The sequence below is a fragment of the Pholis gunnellus genome (assembly GCF_910591455.1).
Source record: "Pholis gunnellus genome assembly, chromosome: 16".
Lineage (NCBI taxonomy): Eukaryota > Metazoa > Chordata > Actinopteri > Perciformes > Pholidae > Pholis > Pholis gunnellus.
In genome coordinates this window covers 487032-513383 of record NC_136543.1, presented here as the reverse complement: position 1 = coordinate 513383, position 26352 = coordinate 487032, and the positions used below count along the sequence as shown (strand labels likewise).

Sequence of the window (26352 nt, the reverse complement as noted above, 5' to 3'; positions counted from 1 at the left end):
GGACAATGGATTTGGGATATTAGTGCAAATGGTGGTGCAGTATGTCTGACTAACTGTTCATGAGAGTGACAGCCAGCGGAAAGAAGCTGTTATTGAAGATCAATACCATAAAAGGACCACTATAATTTAATACAGGATAAAATAGCAACACAATTAATACTGTAGAGCTTTACTGTGAGCAAAGTTAAAACCTGTGAAACCACTAGAGGGCTCAGTCTCCAATATGAACAGCTGCTACCAATAACATCCAACTTCATTCATTGTCTCCAGCCTGAAACGAAGGTTGTTCAAATGTGTCTCCTGGTGACTATTGTCTCCCTGCAGGTTACACTGTGGTTTACCAGAGTGTGAAAAAACACTGCTTTCAATTCCAAAAATAATCTGTAGATGATTTTGATCCTCGTGTAAATAGATACCTTAAACCACATGACATGCACAGAAATATTAGAAGTAACCTACACTCAGATCTCTGCTGCATGCCAGGAGAGCAAAGGGATCCCCTACAGCTGACATACAGCAGGTGTAGCAAACAAAATAAGAAGTAAAGGATGGCCACCCTACGTCAAGTAGATGAAAAATAACTTCACTGTTCAATTTCAATATGCTAAGTAAGTCAGCAACTCCACCGACATGGTACCAATGGCTCTCTATTGTCTCTTCACAAGTGGCAACATCTCGAGACAACGGTGTTCTTGTCAGTGTACTTTAATGAGCCGCTACAACAGCTAAGATAATTGACAATAGAGTTACACGACCCATGTTCAAGTCGTTCACACTGTCTTTTATTACTCAGAGCTGGACGGAGTAGGTTAACGTAGGACAACGCATTTCCCCGACCTGCAAGGAGTTGTGTGCAGCTGGTCGATTATCACATCCCGCTCCTATCGATGACAATGCTTCTGAACAGCGGCACATTGACAGTGCAGGCTGAGTTGTCTTTGTCAGGACATTTGGTGTGACGGCCCAGAGACAGACAGGAGTCTTCAGAGGGACAACGTGGAGTGCATTGGTTTTGATTGGAGTAATCACGTTTCTTATCAGACACCCGCACTGCTGTCAAAGATGTGTTCGCCTGTTTTAGGTCTTTGTCATGCACATGTGTAGGAACCCGGTAGGTTTTAAAATGTAGCAAGCAGCTTTCTCTTGATCGTTGACTCCAGTCAAGGACACCGGGTTTTAACCTACGTCCAAGTATTCATGTTGAAAGCTTATGAAAACCTGGTTACGTTAGTGAATGTAAACGAACACATTGTTTCTTTAGCCCCATTTGAGATAACATGGCTTTCCATCCAGACCCAGACAACAACACTACTACAAACCAATCAGATCTCTCTCTGACTTCACCGCGGAAATAAGTGACCAATCCGCTGTCTCAGTGCTTCAGCGAAAAGTGCCAGCGGACCAATCAGCTGTCTGTCTGGATCTGCTGGAGAAACGAGCAGCCATTCAGCTGTCTGTCTAGCCGTCACGGAGTGTCTGTCTGACCAATGAGCAGTCCGTCTGGCTGCAGCGAGGGGGTGAGCGTCTGCCGAGGCCCAATCAGCAGCTCAGTGCTGCCTACCGGTGCCGGGGACTGGTGGTGAGGAGCCGCTGCAGCGCGTCAGGACCGGACCGTGAACCCGGAGACGGTACACATTGAGGCGAAAAGGAGACACAGGTGAGTCCGAGGATGTGTGCGAGGCCCGGCTCCGGCGGGAGATGTTTTGAAATGGCAGCGGCGGGATTCATGCCGCGGTAGGACGGCTAGTTGTTGTGTCGTTTTCCTGCCGGTGGTTATGCCGATAGACAATAGAGCGGCTTTGCTTTGCTATTTATTGATGCGGGCTGACATGTTGGCGACCAGTAGCCGTCGCCTCGAACTGTTCATTCCCATTTAAATGTCTGGAGTCGCAGCAGAAACATTGTTGCATATGTAAATCCTACCCGACTGTCTGTTTGTTGGTGATAACCGAACTGTTAACGGAGATAATGTGATTGCATTGTGATGGAAACGTTGTGCGGAATGCCTCCAATCCGTTTCATTGTTTGATCCAGAGTCTCTAGGGGTTAACTCAGACTGGAGAACGAGCCAGGGTCCTCCACATACTTGTTAACGCTCTTTTTAAAGAGCACCGGGATCAGACGAGACGTTAGAACGGTTTTATTGAAGCGAAACAGTCGGAAGTGGCGGATTAAAACGCGCGAGGAGGAGGCCGGGGTCGCTGATGGCTCTTAGCAATTAGGTAGAAAAATCCGAAATGCATCAGCCATTTACTCAACTGGCTCCATATGCACCTAAATGGCTGCCTGGCGCCTGACAGCAGAACAACATTTTACTGTAAGGGCAAGGCTGTACTGAGGCCGAACGGCTGGCTGTGTGCTGAGCGGCGGATTAACGGAGGTAGATGTCTAGATGACGTTAGAGACCAAACGGGAATCAATATTTAATGTGTGCTGCCTATTATTCTGCAGTATACAGGATCTCTCGGGTCTGTTTGCCAGAACGGGTCTCTCCTCGGTTGCTACGCTGCTCCTTGTGATTTACATGAGTCACATGCAGATGGAGGCACTTATGACTGCTATGTGTAGTCTTTGTGATGGGCTGTCTCTGACTGTACAGCCTTTACCATTGACAGTGGTTACATGAGGTGAAGAGAGTTGTTAATGTTACCTTCCTCCACTACAAAATGTTACAAGAAATGTGCAACATATGGGTCATTTAAAGTCCCAGTTAAGATGTAGTGTAGTTATGTCATGTACACCAGCTGTAGATAATGAAAGCCCAGAGTCCCAGGAAAGCTGTGTGCTGAAATGAGAAGTTGAGAGACAGCAGGAACGTGGCTGTCAGTGCTTTAACAGGAAACCTGCACCCCTTCACTTTCCTCAGCAGTGGATCACTTTCTACCAGCTGCTTGCTTCTGGTCCTGTCTCCTCTGTAGGTGAGCATTATTTGTATCGCACCTTTCCACAACAAGGCAACTCCAAGTGCTTTACATCAGAGACTTTGAATTCGGGCATTGTGCTCACTTCACACATCTTCATCTGAGTGTGCAAGTAAAGTAGCCCCACAGCCTTTGGTTCTGTGTGAAAGTTGGCAGACCTTGATACACTCAGCCCTCCACTCACATTGTGGAAGTGGATGTGTATGAATGAAAGGTCCCTGCTGTTGAAGAGTGTGAATGAACTGTAGTATTCTCAATGATGGAGTCCTTCCTCTTCCTATTTCCAGCTCAGTCCCATGGCAGCCCCGGTAGCATACAGATGAAAGCTGCCATACTGTTATGACCTCAAGAGTATTGTGCTGTAACTTTTTATGAATATGCAGTGCAATTAGGGTTTGATGTTTTTAATCATCATTTAACTGGTCCATTTTGAAACAATGGTGATTATGATTGATTTAGTTCATAACCTATGTACCAGGACACCGGAATAGCTTGTGAAGCTATTTTAAGCTGGTTGTGCTCCTTTTGGATTTCTGTGTTGTAGAGCTACCACATCCCACATATTGCTAATTGGGATAGTGATAAATAAGCTGATATTCATTTTAAGAAATAAACACATTAAGAGACACTTTAATAAAGAATCCTCTTTTTACTGAAGAATATGCTTACAGATGTGTGCTCAAGGGGACATTGAGCGTTGAACTATAAACTTGTTAGTGGACAAAATAGGCAATTAAGACACTGTTTCTAAATGTCAGAAATATTGTAGTCTTTACTTAAAAAATGTTTTCACTGAAATCAGCTGATGTAATTTTTACTATTGGACTTAAAGTAGCTGATCATCAAATATAATGACTATTCAAACAACAATGGCAGTTAAAGTTCAAACATCCTTATCAGACGGGACATGTCGTTACATTATTACTATACTTCAACTTGTATGCTAGGTCAGTGTTTTTCAACCTTTTCTGAGCCGCCTGTACATATTTTACATTAAAAAGTTCCCGTGGCACACCAACAACCCAAAAAGTTGCAAAATGAAAGTTGCCAGTTTCTCAGTTTGTGTACGCAGGCGAACAAAATAGTCCGTGTCCTTGTTGTGAAGTGACGGGTGTTTGGTTTGGAGATGATGTTTAAGCTTGCTTGGGACCATGGCACTGTTGGAGAGCTTTCCCACACACCAAGCATAACGGAGTCTGTGCAGTCAGATCCTCAGTGAAAGTAAATCCAAACGAAAGATAACTTTCGCTGTATTCCCTCGAGCTCACTATTTCTTCTTTCTTTCGACCACCACTCATATAAGGCTTTTCATCTGGGTTAGAATTCTGTCCAGGGCCCAGTTCAGTTTGCATTTTTCCCTTTCAAATATTTCTCCATCGCTGTTCATCTTGTCATCACAACCTCTCCCGCACATCATTTTATTCTACCGTCTTAAATTAACAAGGTCATTATTGCGCTACCTACTGCCACCCACTGGCATGGAAGAGTATTTATTACTTAGCCAGCCACTATATTGCAGCTCAGACGCTAAACAATGGCAAATTATTAGCAGCAACTAAATCATATTTAAGTGAAATTGGACATTTTCCCTCAGCACACCTGACGATCTCTCACACAGTGGTTGAAAATTACTGCACTAGACAAACGCGGTGCAAGAGTGCTCACCGTACCACAGGAAAACAATGGTTTTGCTGGCGACGCGTCCTCGTCTCATCAGGACTTTAAATGTGCTGTGTTCAAATTTCAGAGCATCTATTCACAGCCCTCGATATGGTGACGGATGAATTGGTGGCTAGCAGCTAATAGTGCTGAAAGCACTAATTGTGCAATGTACACAGTGCTGACAGAGTTCACCTTCAGTGTTTACCTGAAGCAAAATGGCAGAGTGGGCGCTACGCTTCTGCGACGATGTCATCTGTAGCTGTAGCCGCTGTGAGTGGGGCACGCTTTCATGCACTAAAAGGCACACGTGGCCGGTCTCGCTACGTAAATAAAGCACAGCAAAACTCTGTTTTTATTTTTTACAAATTCTATGTTTCTGTGTATTACGAAACGGTCACAGTGGACATCAAGTTAAGGCCTCTGCTTATAACCAAGCGTTGTCAGATCATCCAACAGCACCTGGAACTTCTTGTCCAAGGTCAGATTCTGTCAATCCCAAAATCCTGCGCACTGCATGCAGTGATCGGTCGGCTGTGTGGACAAAGTCTTCTCTCAAGCTCTCTTTTTTATATTCTTTACACATGTGAACAACCCAGCGCAACACGATGGCTGTCTGGAAGGTGTGTTGACACTACAACAACACTCAAAAGACAGTTGGAGAGAGATCGGGTCGGCAGTGGGAGGCAGCCAGGTGGAGGCCATGACGGCAGCCATTCCGAACATTCAAAAAACCTTTTACACAATCAAGGTCACATGACATGTCGTGCGACCTAGTTTATGTCGAGCATTTGAAACCCTTACATTTCTCCAATGTGGACCATTGAATTACACGTTGAGATGGCTACGGCCCAAAAGAAGAAGAGTTAAGTGTTCCAATAGCAGAACCTAAATCTTGCCAAGCCGAAAAATCCAAGATCTCACTGGCTGGTTTGGTGTATGATTTTTGTTGATTTTAAAGTAAATGGTGGCAAATAAAATTGCAAAGCCCTGAGTGAAACAGGCCTATACAATTTTGAAATGTGCATGAATATCAAATTCATTTAAATAGAAAAATACCATCAGTAATCTCAATGATATAGCGTACAAAAGCACAAAATACCATTTTAAAGTTAGTGGTTAGTTACAACGCTGTGGGTCTTGCTCTATATCTCTCTCACATCAAATTTACTTTAAAATCAACACTTACACATAGAAGTTTACTAGATTATGGGTCCATAAATGTGGTCAACACACGTCTCACACTCGTTTCATTGTGTCTGTTCTGACTCGTAGCTCTGCTGGTGTCTGAAGTGTCTGTCCTACTGAATAGCATTTACTGCTTTTGTTCTTTTATATTTGATCTGCGGACTTCATATTATATGTGCAGAACAAAATAAGCATTAATAAGAAAAGGAAAGTCCTCCGTTTTGTGTCCATCACCCTCCCTAAAGCCGCTAACCGTGACTTCAGACGTCCGCTCCGTAGGGTTGGTAACGTCGCTGGTCACACTGCTAGCTAAGTGCTCCAATAACAGCTGCTTCCTCCACATGTTGGCAGTAGTAGAATTATATAATGCAGACTTTAACTGGACAACAGCTGCTAAAGACAACATGGTCAACAACACCTGTAATCAGTTGTCCATGTTAAATTAACCTGGTAGTCGATCGGTAATCAATGTCGTTTGTGAGCTTCCGGGTAAGGGTCAGGTGATAGGGCCGTGACGAATCAGGGAAGGACACGTCATGACTGTTAAGAACCAATCAAGTAGCGAACGCGGGTGTGGGCGTCATCGTTTCTAAACGTATCCTTTTTCGACCGTCCACACGAAAACGCAACCCGGAGTTTTCAAACGTATCCGTCCTCGGGAGAGTTTTTAAACTCCTGTTTTCGGTGCTCGAAAACGCCGGCATAGTGTGGATGCTCAGTGTAAACAAAGCAAAACGAATGCTTTTTCAAATGGAAATGGAGTAGTGTGGACATGGCCTGAGATGCTGTATCTTTATAAGTTGTTCCTCACCGAGGAGGCCATGGTGATGGTGTTGAGTACAGTTACAGAAGTGTGAAGACATGCATTGCTCTATACCAGTGTTGGAAACTAGCACCCGCCATCGGCCAAATGCAGGTGGTAAACACAGGGGCCTTTGACTTGACCACACATAGTTGCATATCATTTCAATAATCAATATAAAATCTTTAGATAAATTGATCTTTAATGTCAGGTCAGGTACTATTAAACATCAGGTCATGTAGTTTGGGGTGGGGAACTTTTTCTTTGATTTTCTTTATTATCCAATCGCAGATCAAATTAATTAGTTTAATCTCGCTCTCTGTAGTCCCCTCTCTGTAGCTTTGCTCAATGCCCCGCCCACAGCACTATCTGATTGGTTACACACAACAAGTAATAGCCTTTCAACACGAGGCTAGTGGCTCCTACAGTTAAAACTGAAGACACTGGATTGCAGCATAACAACCTGAATGATGGCTTCACCGTGGTCTCTGAAGCTAGCTGCCACAGGGCAGTGAGTGAAACAGGAAGAAGTCCCTCCTCTCAGTTCCCCCTGCCCAAAGCTGCTCCACTCAGTACCGCTCAATGCTCGCTCCAAAGACAGAAAAAGCTGCCACCACTCGCTTCTTTGCCCACTCTTTAAAAGTGTGACCTGCCGATTCAGATTTTTGGCGATGCTGCTTTCCTTCTAAGAGCTGGAAGGCATTTCTTTTCAATGTTAACACTGTCGTGGATTTTCCCAAGAAGCAATTTCAACCAACCCCGAAGCCAGTGTAAACTCTCAAAAGTTCAAAAGATTTTCCTTTGTTATTGTCGTCTTTAGAAGTTATTTGCATAAAAATACACAATTCATATGATAAGGAAATGAATTACTTACCTGTAATAAAAAGAACTTCTTGGCATCAATGGTCACCATTATGTATTATAAGCAGGGCTCCAGACTGCCATTTGGACCCAAACGTGATCATTTGTGCGTTCTGATCATTGTGGAGCGGAGACATCAGCACATGTCTACTCCACCATGTCTACTCCACCGTGTCTGCTCCACCGTGTCTCCTCCATCGTGTCTACTCCATCTCTGCCTCCACAATCTCAAAAGTCAACTTGACGAGTGAATGTTGAGCAGTTGCTAGCATATTGGGAGGGTGGAGCTTGTGCTCTTCACAGCCCCGTGCTGGCGACCCAGTATGCCTTGCGTGAAGACACGCCCCTACTTTGCCTTTGATTGACTACTGGCTGCTAAATGCTAACCTTAGTCTAGCTATGATGCTAACCGGTGCTTCAAACTAGTACGGTGGCTCAGCCACAGCAGCTCACATTTTAGTTTGAAGAGGGGATACCTTTTCTGAACAACTCGTTTTTATATTTTTTTAAATTTTTGCATAATTCACCTTCATCATTTTTGAGGCAACAAATCAACTGTGTATATTTTGAACATTGGCAGTTTTATGCAAATTTATGGCGAATCAAAAATGTGCCCCCACATTTTTGGAGTTGAGAAGCTCAACTGGTGTAACATGGAGCTAGTGCCCACTGGGGTCAATAGGTTAGTGGGCCAGTCAGGCTTTATTTTAGACTAGTTCAGGTTCCGACACAGTTTTGATCATAATAGTAATAATACGTATTATTATTTTACATATTCAAATGTTTTTGTATTTATCAGAAGCTACCATAATAATAGTTATTATTATCAATAGTATATTTTTGTGTAAAACTGCTGATCATTTTAAAAAGCAAAATGAGGAGAGAGGAGGAGGAGGGAGAGAGAGACAACGAGAGGTCCTAACTCAGACACCACTGATGATGGCAGACGGAGAGTTAAGCCAGTGTGCCTGCAGAGGACCGGTGGTTCGATCTCTGCTCTGCTAGTCCATGTCCATGTGTCCTTGGGCACAGCTTAACTCCAGATTACTGGAGCGATGGAGGAAATATCGCCCAACCCTAGTTCATATCCTGTCAGATTCAGGGGTCGAACCCTTCCAACCTTTCATTCATATCAAATCCAACGTTATCATTGACAAACCTAATAGAGTGAATCAGAACCCTCAGCATTTGGGCATGTCGTGAAAATACAAGACTTGTATGGAATTGCTTAATCATGTTTTAGAATACTCATGTTTTGATGTGTAACCAATCTGAAGACCTTGGAGTCTGTATGCATCACTCGTGTTTGAGAGAAATCTGCATAATCGACTCTTAATTAGAAAACCCATTTTGGAGTGGGTGTGGGTAATACCTGTAATGATGTTAAATGAATGCATAGAGGAAGGAGCGGTGTGTGTGTTACTCTAGTACGATGAAAGGGGAGTGGGGAACGTTTCATTATTCTCAGTCAGTTGTAGAAATGGCCCAGCAGTCGGTGACAGTGCAGCTGTGACTAACAGCCGGTGAATAAGCAGTGTGCACATCATTGCTGCATTGCTGTGCTGCATTTAGTCAGGTGCTGCACAAGGTCACCTAGTCAACTAGTCTGAATGTAATCGTCCAAATGTCACTGTACACAGCCAGTATCAGGGCCTCTCTGCAGCGGTATCTGATGAAAAGATGACAAATGATCCATATGAAAGGTGGACAACACACAATACTAAGACGAGAAGCTGAAGAAACACCTGTTAGTATGGATGTTCTTATAATCTGCACACTGTTTCCCGGTAAGGACCTACCTAGGCTGACGGCCACTGTTTCAGAACATGTTAACCCTTTCTACGGGTGGGCCGGCTGGCCCTCTCCTGGCGCAGCGGTGCGCAGCGTCCGGCTCACGTTTTTGTAAAATAATATATTCATGGTCGGTCTATATAATTGGATTAGAATTAGCGATGCATTAATTTATTTATAGCTTACTGTTGCAGCCGGTAAAGGTGGAGCTAATTTGAACTACTTTATGTACTTAATAATTAGACTATGTACTACTTAATACAACATAAATCATGAGTTGATATATATATTTTGTATTCTGAATCTGTAAAGTAGCTTAACTAGTTATTAGTTACTATACAACAAATGTAGTAAAGTTAAAAGTACAATCTTTCCCTCTGAGATGAAGTGGACTAGAAGTATAAAAATGCCAAAGTAAGTTATAAGTACCTCATATTTGTACCTGTACACTGCTTGAGTACACTGCTTGAACAAGAGCAAAGTTCTTCATAGATCTAGTCTCTTAATTTAGCTCTAATATTATTAGTCACATTATTATTATTACTGATACCATTACTGCTTTTTATTTATTATTATTCTACGTTATTATTAGTAGTTGTAACCCATCATTATTCTATTTACTACTCTGATTATTTGAATGGTAATGGGTGTACTTGTATAGTTCTTTTGTAGTCTTCTGACCACTCGTAGCTCTTTAACACTACATGTCATCATTCACCCATTCATACACTGATGGCAGCGGACCATGTAAGGTGCCACCTGCCCATCAGGACTAACTAACATTCATACTACATTCACACACCACTGATTGAAGGACTGTGGCTCTACCACTGAGCCATAGTCACCTCTGAATCATGAATCCTTGATGTCATATGCATTGAATGTGTTGTAATTCTGTTGTGTTGTTCATTCTGTACACATGACATCTATCACACTTCTGTCCATCCTGATAGAGGATCCTCCTCGTTGCTCTCTCTGAGGTCTCTTCCTCTTTTCTCCCATTAAAGGGTTTTTTGGGGAGTTGTTCCTGTTCTGATATGAGGGTCCTGGGACAGAGGATGTCGTATGTGTACAGATTGTAAAGCCCTCTGAGGAGAATTTGTGATTTTGGGCTATACAAGATAAACTGAATTGAATTCAATGGGCTTGTATTTATAAAGTGGATTTCTAGTCGTGAACATGTCAACATTCAACCTTTCACACACTGATGGTGTGATGCATGCAAGGTGCCGCCTACCAGGATCTAAACTAATGCACATTCACACACTCGCACTCAATTTAGGGTTTTGTATCTTGCCCAAAGGCACTGCCATGTGGACTGGAGAAGCCGGAGATAGAACTGCCGATCTTCAGATTAGAGGATGACCCGCTCTACCACCCGTGCATTTATCAACAGTAACAGTGACCCAGCAGACCTGAGATCAGTAGTTCGTCGGTCTCTTAACCATGTATATAAGATGTGGATGCAGTCACCGCGACGTCCCCGATTGTTTTGTCGACTATGGTTTTGAAGCCTTGAGTTCTGCATTTTGGCCGTTGCCATCTTGGTGTTTGGCCAAACGCCATCTTGGATATTTTGAAACCAGAAGTGACGCTAGTGGGTGGAGTCAGATTAAGTCATTTTCAGGCTAAAATGTTACAACTAACTTCAATGAACTGAAAACACAGTTCTAAGACGAAAACGCAGACAAAGCTCAGACCAGACAACACCATGTGTTTACTGAGCTAATGAATCACATGAGAAGTAGAGTCATTTTCTCATAGACTTCTTAGGGAGTCAGTAGAGAGAAAGCAGGTTTTAAGGCATTTCAGCATTGGTTGGCGGTTGCCACATGCTCTTACTCATAAACTCATAAAGTAAAGTAGTGCAGTTCATGTATCCAAATGTAAGGAGTAAAGTTATCTTCATTAAAACAAGTCTGACAAGTACATGTAACAGAGTAAATCAAGTTTGTACCACCCACCATCCATTTCATTCAAGTTATTTTTTCTGTCACAAAAGTAGCATCTGTAACATCTGCTCCATATGTAAACAAATGCCAGCATCCAACAAAAAAAGCATTACCCCCTGAAATACCCAGAATGCAGTGTGATGTGACTGTGTGGGATTAGTGCAGCTAATGTCCCTCTGCTGAGGAGTGTTGATGGTCTCTGCTGTGCATTGACACTCCTCCTGGCTGCCACATCCAGCCCCATTTTAAGATGTCTGTGCTACCTCAGTGTGCCTCGCTCTGACTGAGTGTCTCATGTTCCCGCTGCTTTTTTCTTTCTTCTTTCCCCTCGTTTGGCTGCTGAAACAGTGTCTGCCCCACCCTGTGGTCTGAAGTTCTGCACTCAGACATTTCTTGTCAAAGTGCCAGCCCTTAAAGGAAGAGATTTTCCTCATTCTGCTCTGAAAACACCAGGACTGCTGCTCCTCCTCCTCCTCACCTCCCACCATGGCTCTCTCTCTCTGACTGTCTTACTGTGTGACGTCTTGACCACTAACGGCTACGTATTAAGAGATAATTCCATACCCTGAGGTTACAAACCGGCTCACACTGGCTGAATGCGTTTTCACTGTGCTCTGTTCCCTGGGCAAAAATAAATAAATATATAAAAAACAGAATATTATGTCTGTTCTTTTTAAAAGGCACAGCCTTCTTAATTTGCAGCAGGAGTATCACTGCAACAACAAGAAACACGTCTGTTGTCTGACAATAAGGAAACCGTGTTCCCCACAGGATTGTGTGTTTCTGTGGTGGGTGGACCACAAACCCTCTAGGGGGGTCTGGGGGCATACCCCGAAACACAATGTACATTTAAAATGAAATGCATCATTTTTGAAGAGGTTATAGACAGCGCCCATTTATGATTATTTCTAACATGTTTCTTTGTGTCTGAATGAAAGAACATATTGACCAGCCAACTCACAGAAGTCATGCTAAACTGGGCGACTGTGGCTAACTGGAGAGCTGGGCCGTCCTTCAATCAGAGGATCGGTGGTTCGATCCCCGGCTCTGGCTCCACTAGTTCCATGTCGATGTGTCCTTGAGCAAGACACTTAAAACCTCTCCCGTAGCTGTGCCTACGGTGTGATAGAATCTGAGTTGTAAGTCGCTTTGGATTAAAGCGTCTGCTAAATGACTGTAATGTAATGTAAACCTAAACCTACCAACCACGCCAACAGTATACAGGACTGTCTCAGAAAATTAGAATATTGTGATAATCCCCATACGTGTGATTTAGTTTACTGAACCAAGCTGAGTGTTTTTCAAGGCTCAGGAAACCCTTGCAGGTGTTTCGAGTTAATTAGACGATTCAAGTGATTAGTTGAATACCCTACTAGTATACTTTTTCATGATATTCTAATATTTAGAGATAGGAGATTTGAGTTTTCTTAAGCTGTAAGCCATAATCAGCAATATTAAAAGAATAAAAGGCTTGCAATATTTCAGTTGATTTGTAATGAATCCAGAATGCATGACATTTTTGTTTTTTTAATTGCATTACACAAAATAAAGAACTTTATCACAATATTCTAATTTTCTGAGACAGTCCTGTATGTAGGTTTCCTCACTGGTATACAGTAGATGGGCAGCTGGACTGTAGTGGGGCTTTTATTTGTATTTAAATACTTGTTCTGATTGGCGTTAGTAGTTTTGATACATTGTACCCTGCTTAGAGCTAGTGTTAAGAAGTTAAACAGCCCATCATTCCCTTTCTGATATCTATTTTATATTGCTGTCAAAACATCTCCCTCTAACTGTATTTATTGAAGTTTCTCGCCAAAAACTCAATTTTACGAGATTACGTTTGAACACATAGTAATGGATGTACTTTATAGTTCTTTTCTAATCTTCCGAGCACTCAAAGCTTTAACTCTACATGTCATCATTCACCCATTCACACACTGATGACAGGGGACCATGCAAGGAGCCACCTGCTCATCAGGACTGACTAACATTCACACACCGTAGGAGCCTCAAATTGGGGTTGAGTGTCTTACCTAAGGACACATGGACTAGTGGAGCCAGGGATCGAACTGCCGATCCTCTGATTAAAGGACTGCTCCATCACTGAGCCACAGTCACTCCACGATACACATCGTGATAGTGATATAATTTACCTTCGCCCAATACTCATTTATACTGAGTAGAGCTTCAATGCACCATGCAAGTCATTGCAACCTTCATTAACGTTAGCCGTTTAGCTCCGTGCTGTCAGCATGATGGGAAGGAATTATAATTTATTAACTGTCTTGATTGTTATCTGTTGTTTCAAATGTATGTAATGTTTAGTGTGTGGGGTGAGGTTAATGTTTGTTCCGCCGTGTGCAACATAAAACTACCACACAGCATCACGCCTGGTCATAGCTGATCAGCTGAAACACGACTGGTATCTAAAAATATTTATTTTGAGGTGTGTGTGTTCGGCTGTTTATTATGCGTTTGTGAGTGGTTAGCAATGCAGGATTGGCTCAGGACATCTAGTTACAACTAACGATTATTTTAATAATCGATTAATCTGTCGATTATTTGTTCGATTAATCGATGAACCGGATAAAAAAACAAAAAAGCATTAGTTTCCGACCCTTTATTCAAAAACAGAACTGACTGCAAATTCACAGTGCATAAAATCTTCAGAAAGTGCACAAACAGGTTGCTCGAACATCCCTGAGCTGTTAAAGTAATAATTCAAAACAAAATGGACTACTATCACGAGTGGGGTTCAGTGGGTTACCCACGCCTCTTGGTGAAGGGTAGACACTTGCTGATCCACTCAGTGTGGCCGCGTGCAGCCCCGGACATCTAAGGGCATCACAGACCTGTTGTTGCTCAATCTCGTGTGGCTGAACGCCACTCGTCCCTCTAAGAAGCTGGACGCCGGCCGCACGGGGCCGCGTAACTAGTTAGCATGCCGGAGTCTCATTCGTTATCGGAATTAACCAGACAAATCGCTCCACCAACTAAGAATGGCCATGCACCACCACCCACAGAATGGAGAAAGAGCATCAACCTGTCAATCCTTCCCGTGTCCGGGCCGGGTGAGGTTTCCCCCGGCCGTCCCTCTTAATCACGGCCCCAGTTCAGAGAAAAACCCACAAAATAGAACCGGAGTCCTATTCCATTATTCCTAGCTGCGGTATTCAGGCGACCGGGCCTGCTTTGAACACTCAAACATCTTCGCGACTTATTGAGTGGCGTAATAATCGTGCGACACAACGAATCGATAATGAAATTCGTTGCCAACTCTTTTAATAATTGATTTTATCAATTCGTTGTTGCAGCCCTAGTTACAACTACTGATTAGTTTAATTACTAGTTAGTCCTCTACTCTCTTGAGTATTGGATGGATTTTTGTCTATAAAATATCATAAATGTTGACAAATAGTACGCTCTCAGAGCCACATAGCATCTTTTTCTGAGCGCCAGCATCTGTTTTCAATTGAGGGAGCATGTGCTCGACCGCTCCGAGCGCTTCAAGTTTAAAATCCCTAAACTTTTCTGAAAAGCGCTGACATTACTGTCGTAAATGAAGGAGAAGCTTGTTTTGTCCATGTCTGTCTATCCTAAACTTCCTGTGACAGAGCGGGTGGACACAGATTGTAGCTGGTGAGTGTTGTGTGTTTGATCACCACACACACACACACACACACACGTTGTCTCCGATTGATCGTCCTCCTTGAGTTACAGCTGTCGGCTTGAGTGACAAGTTCTTCCATACAAAGTCTGAGGACAAGCCTCCTCCGGTAGGTGCTCATGGGGAAAAAAACATATCCACAAGCAAATAGTACCCAAAAAGATCCTAAAAAGCAAAGGGGCGATGTTAGTCCATCATACAACACTGGTCATAGCGCATTTAAAAAAAATGTTTCTATCAACGCTTTTCAATGAGATGCTGGGATGAAGCGGGCGGACCCTCAGTGATGAACAGACAGCTTTCACAAGTAGTTCAGTTAGCGTGCAAACATTCAGACGGTGATGTGGAGGAAGAGTGTGTTGGTATGAGATGAATCCTCAATGCTGTTTTCTGACTTCTGTTGCCGTGCTCTTTGTCTCCAACTGTACTCACCCCTCCTCCTCCCCTTTGCCCCCCCCCCCCCCACACGCACACACGCATCAGTACCCTCACATGCACACCCCCACCCCTCAGGCGACAGCAGAACAGGAATTGATTAGTGGCACGGCTTAAAAATAGACGACTGGTTGTCATAGCAACGCCCACAATGAGCTGTTGTCTAGTTCAATAAAGAGCAGCGTTGTGTCTGAGTGCAAGGTGGAAGGTGTGTGCGTGATGCCTTACGTGCTGTGGTGAGGTGAGGTCTGTGTAATGATCACACTGTGGTCCTGCTGGATGGGACTTCTGTACGGAGTCAACACAACACCACCGTCTGCATCTGCACCGACTCCTGAGCGCCACACAACCAATTACAAGTCTGTTGCTATGAGCTCCATTCTGATTGGCCTCATTAGTGTCAGAAACGGTCCGTATGCAAATTTTGGTCATATTCCCAGCAGCCCTGTCATCAACATCCTTTACAGCCAGGCAGACACTGTGTGTGTGTGTGTGTGTGTGTGTGTGTGTGTGTGTGTGTGTGTGTGTGTGTGTGTGTGTGTGTGTGTGTGTGTGTGTGTGTGTGTGTGTGTGTGTGTGTGTGTGTGTTGCTGAGATGCTGTTCCAGTGTGTCAGCTGGTCCAGCGAGCTGAGCCACTGCCTCCTGTTGGCACAGGGAGGGGTTTGTGGTTCCAGGACATCTCTCCATCTTTTTTAGCACTGGCTGAAGAAGCCAGATGGTAGCTCCTGCTTTTCTGAAGGACTGTTGATGATTACCAACAAGGAGTTCCACCACACACGCTATGTTTTTTTCCTCTCTTCATTCAAGAGCATGTTCTTTCCATTTAATTACTTGACTTATTGACTTCACTTCAGATTTCGTGATGCTCTCCCTCAAAACCCTGTCCTAACACTCAAACAGCCCCTGATGCGCTTGGATTTCTGCTTTAACTGTATGCTTGCAGATATAGTATTGCTTATATTCTGTCATCAGCCATTCTCCTCCAGTTGGGCTGCTTCTGTATGCTCATGAAACATCTTTTCTTGGCTGTCAAATTATCCAACCAATAATCGTCCTGGTGGGACTAGTATACCTACTAGCATGCTACATGCTACTATTTCTGGACCCAGTTTGTAATATTGCTGTACGCTGACAAAGATGCTGTGAATCCACCACGTCAACTCGCTCGTTGAAAACAACCCACAGAGAGCCAGCCAATAGCTTTCTAGTGCTACCGAAAACTGGAAACCATCGCGATGTATTCATTTCAACACATCCATGGTCTACCCATGTTAAGCTGTCTACCTCGCTGTAGCTAAAAGTCAGTCGTGTAGTTCCCTTCCAACCTTAAACTGAAAATACTCGTGTTGGTTGCTTGTAATATGCTGCTAATATTAGCTCTGTGGTGCTCTGCAATATTGTTTTGAGTTCCAGGTCTTGGTGTCGTGGTAGATAAAGTTTATTGTCATTGGTATTCCTTTTGGCTGTTGTAGTAGCATGCTGCTGCAGCATAGCATACATAAAATGGCTCGTGTTGATTGGATGGCGCCAATCAACACCGGCAAAAACAGATTATCTTTGTAGCTATTAAAGTAAAAGAAAAAAGGTGTGTGTGTGTGTGTGTGTGTGTGTGTGTGTGTGTGTGTGTGTGTGTGTGTGTGTGTGTGTGTGTGTGTGTGTGTGTGTGTGTGTGTGTGTGTGTGTGTGTGTGTGTGTGTGTGCGCATACATACACAGTGTATGTGTGTATATATATATATATATATATATATATATATATATATATATATATATATATACAGTGGGTACAGAAAGTATTCAGACCCCTTTACATTGTTCACTCTTTGTTTCATTGCAGCCATTTGCTAAAATCAAAAAAGTTCATTTTATTTCTCATTAATGTACACTCAGCACCCCATCAGAAAAAAGCAGAAATGTAGAACATTTTGCAAATTTATTAAAAAAGAAAAACTGAAATATCACATGGTCATAAGTATTCAGACCCTTTGCTGTGACACTCATTTAACTCACATGCTGTCCATTTCTTTTGATCCTCCTTGAGATGGTTCTACTCCTTCATTGGAGTCCAGCTGTGTTTAATTAAACTGATTGGACTTGATTAGGAAAGGCACACACCTGTCTATATAAGACCTTACAGCTCACAGTGCATGTCAGAGCAAATGAGAATCATGAGGTCGAAGGAACTGCCCAAGGAGCTCAGAGACAGAATTGTGGCAAGGCACAGATCTGGCCAAGGTTACAAAAGAATTTCTGCAGCACTGAAGGTTCCTAAGAGCACAGTGGCCTCCATAATCCTTAAATGGAAGAAGTTTGGGACGACCAGAACTCTTCCTAGACCTGGCCGTCCAGCCAAACTGAGCAATCGTGGGAGAAGAGCCTTGGTGAGAGAGGTAAAGAAGAACCCAAAGATCACTGTGGCTGAGCTCCAGAGATGCAGTAGGGAGATGGGAGAAAGTTCCACAAAGTCAACTATCACTGCAGCCCTCCACCAGTCGGGGCTTTATGGCAGAGTGGCCCGACGGAAGCCTCTCCTCAGTGCAAGACATATGAAAGCCTGCATAGAGTTTGCCAAAAAACACATGAAGGACTCCCAGACTATGAGAAATAAGATTCTCTGGTCTGATGAGACCAAGATTGAACTTTTTGGCGTTAATTCTAAGCGGTATGTGTGGAGAAAACCAGGCACTGCTCATCACCTGCCCAATACAATCCCAACAGTAGAACATGGTGGTGGCAGCATCATGCTATGGGGGTGTTTTTCAGCTGCAGGGACAGGACGACTGGTTGCAATTGAAGGAAAGATGAATGCGGCCATGTACAGAGATATCCTGGAAGAAAACCTCTTCCAGGGTGCTCTGGACCTCAGACTGGGCCGAAGGTTCACCTTCCAACAAGACAATGACCCTAAGCACACAGCTAAAATAACAAAGGAGTGCTTCGGAACAACTCTGTGACCATTCTTGACTGGCCCAGCCAGAGCCCTGACCTAAACCCAATTGAGCATCTCTGAAGAGACCTGAAAATGGCTGTCCACCAACGTTCACCATCCAAGCTGACGGAACTGGAGAGGATCTGCAAGGAAGAATGGCAGAGGATCCCCAAATCCAGGTGTGAAAAACTTGTTGCATCATTCCCAAGAAGACTCATGGCTGTACTAGCTCAAAAGGGTGCTTCTACTCAATACTGAGCAAAGGGTCTGAATACTTATGACCATGTGATATTTCAGTTTTTCTTTTTTAATAGATTTGCAAAAATGTCTACATTTCTGTTTTTTTCTGTCAAGATGGGGTGCTGAGTGTACATTAATGAGAAATAAAATGAACTTTTTTGATTTTAGCATATGTACACACACACACACACACACATTGGAGGAACTCCAATAGCAGGCATGGACCCCGCATACCTCCCCTCTGGTTCTCCAACATGCACTGCGGGCCCTTGCTTGACTCCCAAGCTTTGCTTATACTTTCACTCTGCACCGCGGCGAGCTCCGAGCTCAATGCACTGTTTATTACATTATTCTCCGAAACACCAGAGGGTGTATGAACAAAATGAACTGTGAAGAACCAAAAGGACTAGGAGTGTAACCGGCAGAAAGCCATGAACCAACCTCCACTATTCTGAGGAGCAAGTGTAATCAGAACCAGAACCGTTTATTGCCAAGTACGTTACACATACAAGGAATTTGACTTTGTGAATGGTGTATAACAATAAACAATGAACACAGTGCAATAATCAAGACATAATTTAAAACTAGAAACATTAAACTTTACAATAAGATATGGTACACAAACAAACAGATAACAGTACTTTAAAACAAGTATATTGTAAAAGTGGCAATTGTATTTAAATATAGAAAGATAGAAAGCATGTGCAAGGGAATGTAACGGTAGGAAATTGTCCTGGGGGTGTCCGAGTCAGTGGGAGTCAGAAGGGAAGAAACTGTTGGTGAGGCGTGTGTTTTTTGATCCTTTCTGTCGTAGTTGTATTTTGGAATAATGGTGTCCATCAACACCTCACTCTAAAGTTTGATCTGGCATTTTAAATGTACTTTGTTTTGTCATTTCTGTAGTCTGAATGTGCTGGAACAACCCTTGTTTTTTTAACAAAAAATAGGTATTTTATTATATATTATTGCTAGGCAGATTCCTAACTGATAATTAATACAATCTAATACTACTGCCTGGTTTACAGTGCTGATGTGTTCTCGTATGATTACACCGTCTCTGGAGGAGCTTTGTTAACCATGCTCCTAATGGAGGCAGAGTTTACCAGACACAGATGCTACTGGTTGCATTGTGGGAAATGTAGGATCCATTGCTTTTGGAGCTTGACCTTTTGTTAGGGACTAAAAGTCAAGCTATTTCAACCTCTGAAAGTCCACTCACAAAACTAAATCACCGGAATTCCAATGTATATGTTGTCTGAACACAACATTTAGCTTAAACAATAACTTTAAAAATATCAGCCGGGGCAGGGCAACGCTGGAGGTTATGGAACAAAAAAGGCATAAGAGTTGAACAAGTCTGAACACCGTCCTCTGGGCAAAGCAGACCCTTTCAGGATGACACCACGTCACCTGCACACACGCATGAGCACAATCCTGCTGGATGACTTTGTAATGTGTAGTATTGTAATGAGTATTTCTACTCTAACTTTTCAACTGGTAGCATTGGTCTTTTTTCTCTCACAGCATGGTGTTAATCAGCGATGCAACGTAACTAAGTACATTTACTCAAGTACTTTACTTAAGCACAATTGTAATGCTACTTTCTACTCCACTGCATTTCAAGGGGAAATATTGTACTTCTTACTGAACTAAATGTATTCATGAGTACATGAATACAATGCATTATTATACATAAAATGAAACCACCTAAAAGTATAAATGTGAATAGAATTAGCTCTACTGCAGCCAGCTACAACATTAAAATGCATTTAACATGTTATTGCATCAATAATAATATTCTAATGTTATAATAGTAATATGTTACCACTAAAGAGCCCACTTGGCTGCATGGTGAGTATTTTACTTTTATGCTTAAAGTACATTTTCTTAATGATATAATTCCATACTTTTCTTGAGTAAGATTTTGAATGCAGGACTTTTACTTGTAAGAGAGTGTTTTTAGTACTTCAGAAAATGATCTTAGCACTTGTGTTAATCATAATGACATCACTGACATCATCAGTGGCATCTGAGTCAGAAGCTCTCGTTGTCTCTCCACCCCCCAGCCTCCTCTCTCTCCTCATTTGTCTTTTTAATATTCACCAGCTATAGACCGCCTCCTTTTTGGAACAACAGCTAAATGGATCGTTTCATTAGTTTTTTTTCGCTGCTACATACATGTGTCACGCTCTGTGCACCTCTATGTATCAGGCACAACCTCTGGTTCTGAATATTGAAGAGTCTAAAAACCTGCATTCTCTCTAGTGTCCATCAGGGGGCGACTCCTCTGGTTGTATAGAAGTCTATGAGAAAATGACTCTACTTCTCTCTTGATTTATTACCTCAGTAAACATGAGTTTATGGTCTCAATCTCTAGTTTCAAGTCTTCAATACAGCATGATGTTTATTTAGTAAATGATGTTCCATTTAGAGTCAAATAGACCATAAAGCAGAGTATGCTTTAGGGCGGGGATACACAGTGATTGACAGGTCACTTCCTCCACTAGAGCCATATAAGGCATCTCTACGTCACTTCTCCACAGTTCAAATAAGGTCACTTATGTTCACCTGTTGCAAAAAAATAAGATGGCTATGGCCAAAATGCAGAATACGAGGCCTCAAAATGTCCAAAAACCAATGGGTGAAGTCACAATGATTACTCTACCGTCTTATACTTTATTCTATTCAATTCAGTTTATTTTGTATAGCCCAAAATCACAAAGTCTTCCCAGAGGGCTTTACAATCTGTACACCAGTGGTGGGCCGTCAGGGCCTGCAAAGCCTTCTCTGCTGGTCTAAACAAAATCACAAAGTTATAGCTATTTTATAATTTAATAATTTTTCTTAAATACACTACATGTATCATAATTTAGCTTTTATCCAATCAGATTTCACCTCTGTGTCTTTAGGTAGAAGAGAGGCCCCAGGCCTGCAGACTCACAAGTGAATCCATGTGCAGTTTAAGTGAATGGGGACGATATTGTTGATTGTCATAGTGTTCAACCAATCAGATCTTTAGTTTGACATGTTGGACGTATTCTTTGACGTGTCAGAGTTGTCTAGCTGGCCTATAAGCACGTCAGCATTACGTGCAGCTCAGTTTTCAGGAGCAGCTCTGCAGTGAGATGCAGCGTGTGCTTTGATTGGTCAGTGGGCGAGCACGTGACTATTGTGAAACGAAACTTACAGGAGAGGCTTAGTCAGAGTAGTAAGCGTTCAAATTGAAAGATATGGAAGAAATTATGATATTTTTTGCATTTTGCTTTGCTTTTTTTTTACCTAGTTTGTTTTGTTAACACTCAATGGCTGAAACTGGAAGAGAAATGGATTTGTGAGTTGGGATTTAACCATGGGATTAAACTCTTTGTCAACAAAGAAAAGAGGATGTGATCAGCATTTGGTAAGTCAACTGGTTCGTTTTTTTACATCTAATATCTGAATGGCCCTTGAGTGTGTAGCAGAATGCGTGTTGCTGCTGATGTTTTTCCGTTAAGCTAGTTAGCCTAGCCTCCCAGAACACTTGCGGAGCCCCAGCTGTTTTTGTTCCGGTTCAGAGGTCACACAAACCGTTGTCTCCTAGTGAGCGCAGAAAACATTATATTTCTTACAATTTAAGCTTCTGCATTTTCCAAATACACTAGTATTATTCAAACGTATTGTTCGGTTTGTAAGCCTCGTACCGAACGGTTTAATACGAATACGCATATAGTTACAGCCCAAGAAATGAATAATAACCCTACCTGTGGCGCCATAAGGTGGTATTTCAGCAGTGAAGGCCCAGGTATAAAATGCACGGCCCGCCACTGCTGTACACATACGACATCCTCTGTCCTTTGACCGTCATATCAGAACAGGAAGAACTCTCCCAAAAAAACCTTTAACGGGAGAAAAGAGAAGAGACCTCAGAGAGAGCAACAGAGGAGAATCCTCTATCATAGTGGTGTAACAGATCACGGATCGGTTCGGATCACCCCTCCCAGTTCGGATCAACCCTCCCGGTTCGGATCACTTGTGAACCACGGATCAATTAAATTATTTTTCTTACAGTGTAATCATCATAGTGTGTAATAAAGTTGTATTGCTGCTGTTCCTTTTCAAGTACCAAGTCCCCGAACATCAATGCAGAGTGTCAGTGAACAGATATAAAGCAGTAGTGTGTTCACGTGAACAGAGCATGTTAGAAGCATTTAACGGTGAAAGTCATGGCGAGCAGAGGAACTTCAGAAGCCCCCGGCATAATGATTACAATGACGGGATGAGGGTGGAGGACAAAACCGTTACTGTATGTAGGCGTTGTTTAAAGAGAAAGGCATATGACAACGGCCATACATCGGGCATGTCCACACATAAGAAGAGCCACCATCCCGGTCTGTCAGCAACGGGGGACACTCCGGTGTGGAAAACAAAGGATTTCAAAATCTGGTTAAAATGCTTGAGCCACGCTACGAAATCCCCTCACGCACCATTTCAGTGTGAAGATCTTTCCTCTATGAAGAGGAAAAGACTGACGCTCACTTCATCATGGCAGAGTGATTCATAGGGTACATCCTAAGTCTCTTAATTGCATCCCCGTTTCCCTCACTTGTGTCCTTTCCTTGCGTCTTAGTCCCTCCCACCAGGGATGCATGGAGAGACGCAAGGAAACCATGCGAGGAGAGAGGAAACGAGGAAATGTGTTTTAAGACGTGAGACGTCCTTTCCTCAGTTGCGTCACGTGAAGCGATGTCTGTTTCTGATGACTCATCAAACACTCAGGAATGATCAGCCTCACGTGACTGAATGAAATGATAATAAATGATGTAAAAAGTGTTTTGTCTCTCAGCTCTCTCTCACTTTAATTGTTTCCATAATTTTATTGAGGGAAATATCAGATCATGAAAAGACAAATCTTTCTAATAAATGAAGAAAGTTGTTTGTGGTCCTTTTGTTGTTCAGACTACAATGAACATATATTTAAACCAGACGGTGAATCAAAACTAATCAAATATAAACTAGAGTTTAATCTGATCTGTCTTCACTCTGGTGTTAAACTCAGTCAGTCAGTCCCATCAGCTGCAGCGTCCAATCACATGACTGATGAACAATGAGGGGCATGTCAGCCGTTAAAACACTTCCTGGAAGTCTGTTCTCGTGGTTCTTCGCTCATGGCTCCTTGGAGATCCCAACTCGCTCCTCACTCCTCTGAGCAGCAATAAGCTTTGGGACGGCCATGAATATGGCGGCGCAGAACAACTTCCGGTTCAAGCGAGGAGCGAGGAAATGACAATTAAGAGGCTTGGGATGTACCCAGAGACCCAAGTTGTTGCCGAGCAGTTCAGTTCAGTTGAAACAGTGTAAGCTAGCTCCGGTCTGCTCTACTTTCTTTCTTTTTTGATGCTGTAGATACTGGCTGTATTTTTCTTTCAATATTGATCAAAGGACGAGGGTATCCACATACCTCATGTTGCACTTAAACTTAACAGAATTGAGTATTCTTGAATGTTATATTTTTATTTGTTATTTATTTCCTTTGGTTTCAAATTGGACGTCTTCAATATTTTTGTTTTCATGTAAGACTATAGCCCAAAGTTCTTTGCTTTAAGTGTTCTTGAAGTTCTTTAATTAATAAATAGAAAGCTTTTCCCCTTTTCTTTGATGATCCGAAAAATGATCCGAACCGTGACTCAAAAACCGTGATCCGAACCGTGAGGTTTGTGATCCGTTGCACCCCTATCTATCAGGATGGACAGAAGTGTGATGGATGTCATGTGTACAGAATGAACAACACACACACATGGTGTTTATTAGTCTCAACTCAGGCACATTAAAACCAAGTACATGCACTTACTTCGTGCACAAATGCGGTCCCGAGCAAAGGGGCTGTGATGAGCGTGTGCTCGACTCTCCCTACGTGCTCGCAAACGCTCAGCATTCACTCATCAAGTTTACTTTTGAGAATTTGGAATAGACGGAATAGACAGTGGCTGATGTCTCTGCTCCAATGATAATGATCATCATGCACTCCCACGAATGAGCCAAATGCAAAATTTTGACTCAAAAAATAAAATAAAAAGTTGTATATCAGACCATTTGGGTCACAGTCTGCAGCCCTGCCGAAAATGAAGTAGTTGTTCCTGTGCTAACTATCCAGAGTATTAACCCTGCAGTGCTTTGGTGCCGGTTAAATGCATGAATGTGTTATTCCAGCTTGACCTTCTGAATGGTATTTGATTTATCTCAGAAGTTCCTTAAACATAGCCCCTGATGTATGAACGCAGGGCTTCATAGCTAGTAATCAAACCCTGAGACCTCAAATCTGGATTTTAGCAATACGACCTGTGCCTGTTTTTAAAATACAACATTATGTTGTGCTTCCCAAGGAAAACAAAAAAAAATACTGTGTGGAATTGGAAAAAATTAGGATTTACATACCAAACTGTCTGATCAGAGAATAAGTGGCCTGTGTAGCTTTACATGATATTGATTAGGGTTCGGGGTCCTGCCAGTTTTGTGCCATGGCAGCCATTTTGCACCCATAACCACCATTTTGACGGTAGGATTAATGACACAAATGGAGGCGGTGGGTGGTTCACAGCACCGAATCAGTAATTGCACTTTTTTTCTCTCTTTTTTTTTGTCTTTGGGTAGAGATGTGAAGTCAGGGCTGACACATCTGGCTCCTGCACCTCAGCGATAAGCCTGACATCCACCGATGAATCAAACTGTTTAAAAATGAAACAAAACGCTTCCCCGGTCGTGTGTAAATAGAGTCCAGGAGGAGGAGGAGAAGGTGGAGGTAGTGGAGAGACAGAAGGCAGACTGGTATGGAGTAGAGTTGCATCAGCCAAATTAATTGTCGTGATGCAGATCGTGCGTGAAATGAACAGCAGATTCCACAGTGCAGTTGAAAATGGCCATATTAGCACTACACAGTCAGCTGGCAATGGGCATGTTTGGCTAATGTTGTTAAACTGGTGTTGAGCCACGCAGGACACGACAGACCTGGACACGACAGACCTGGACACGACAGACCTGGACAGGACAGACCTGGACAGGACAGGACAGGAGGAGGCTCTCTGCTATAGACAACGGGAGTGTGATTGTGACAAAGGGTGTTGGTTTTTAATTCTAAGGAGGACATTTTAGCAGTAGCCATCTGATCGACAGGACTGTGCATAAAGAACATGGTGTGTGTGTGCGCGCCCGTTGGGGGATGGGAAGAGGGAATTAAGAGTTGGCATTACATCAGGAGAGAGCTGCCATCTCTGCCTCCTTTCTAGCCCTGTTCTCTCTCTCTCTCACACACACACACACACACACACACACACACACACACACAGCCTACACACAAAGACTTGTGTGAGGATAGCTCAGATGAAGAAAAAAATCCCTCCGCTCTCAGTGTATCTTGGCTGTGTCACTCCTTTATTACCCCCCATACACACACACACACACACACACACACACACGCCCATGCACACATGCTACACATGCTCCATATCCATTCCTGATTGGCTGGTGTAGTATTAACAAATGAAGCTCTCAGCTCTGGCTACATTTAAGGGGCCCCTGAAAGTAAGCATGTGTTTATTTTTACAGTGGAAGAAGGGGGAGACGGAGGGTTTGAGGAGTTGGGGGAGGGTAGATGAGTAGGGAGGGGTTTCTTTGTGGTACTATACAGCTGGAGTAGGAGAGGGGTTCACTAAATCCTGCCTTCTGTTGGAATGCTGTGCTGTACGTGGCTGTCTGGACACTTTCTGTCTGCTGCTTTACGAGGGTACCTCTCTGCCTGGTACTCTACACAGTGTGACCATCACGAGGAGTCTTCTGTCATATTTAAAATGATGTCTACCTGCCACACTATGTCTCGGTGTTGGCTTTATGAAAAGTGTGATGGCTCCAGGTGGAGCTACATTCGCCCTCTA

At 42.9% G+C, this 26352-nt stretch overlaps 1 protein-coding gene across 1 annotated transcript in view; it reads left to right on the top strand.

Annotated features, from left to right (window-relative positions):
- The first annotated feature begins 1560 nt into the window (after window positions 1-1560).
- Window positions 1561-26352, top strand: part of gatad2b (GATA zinc finger domain containing 2B) — a 51888-nt gene continuing 27096 nt past the window's right edge. Inside the window, exon 1 of the mRNA XM_079176041.1 lies at window positions 1561-1657. The gene's annotated coding sequence lies outside the window, so the exon portion shown is untranslated. The remainder of the gene's footprint in view (window positions 1658-26352) is intronic.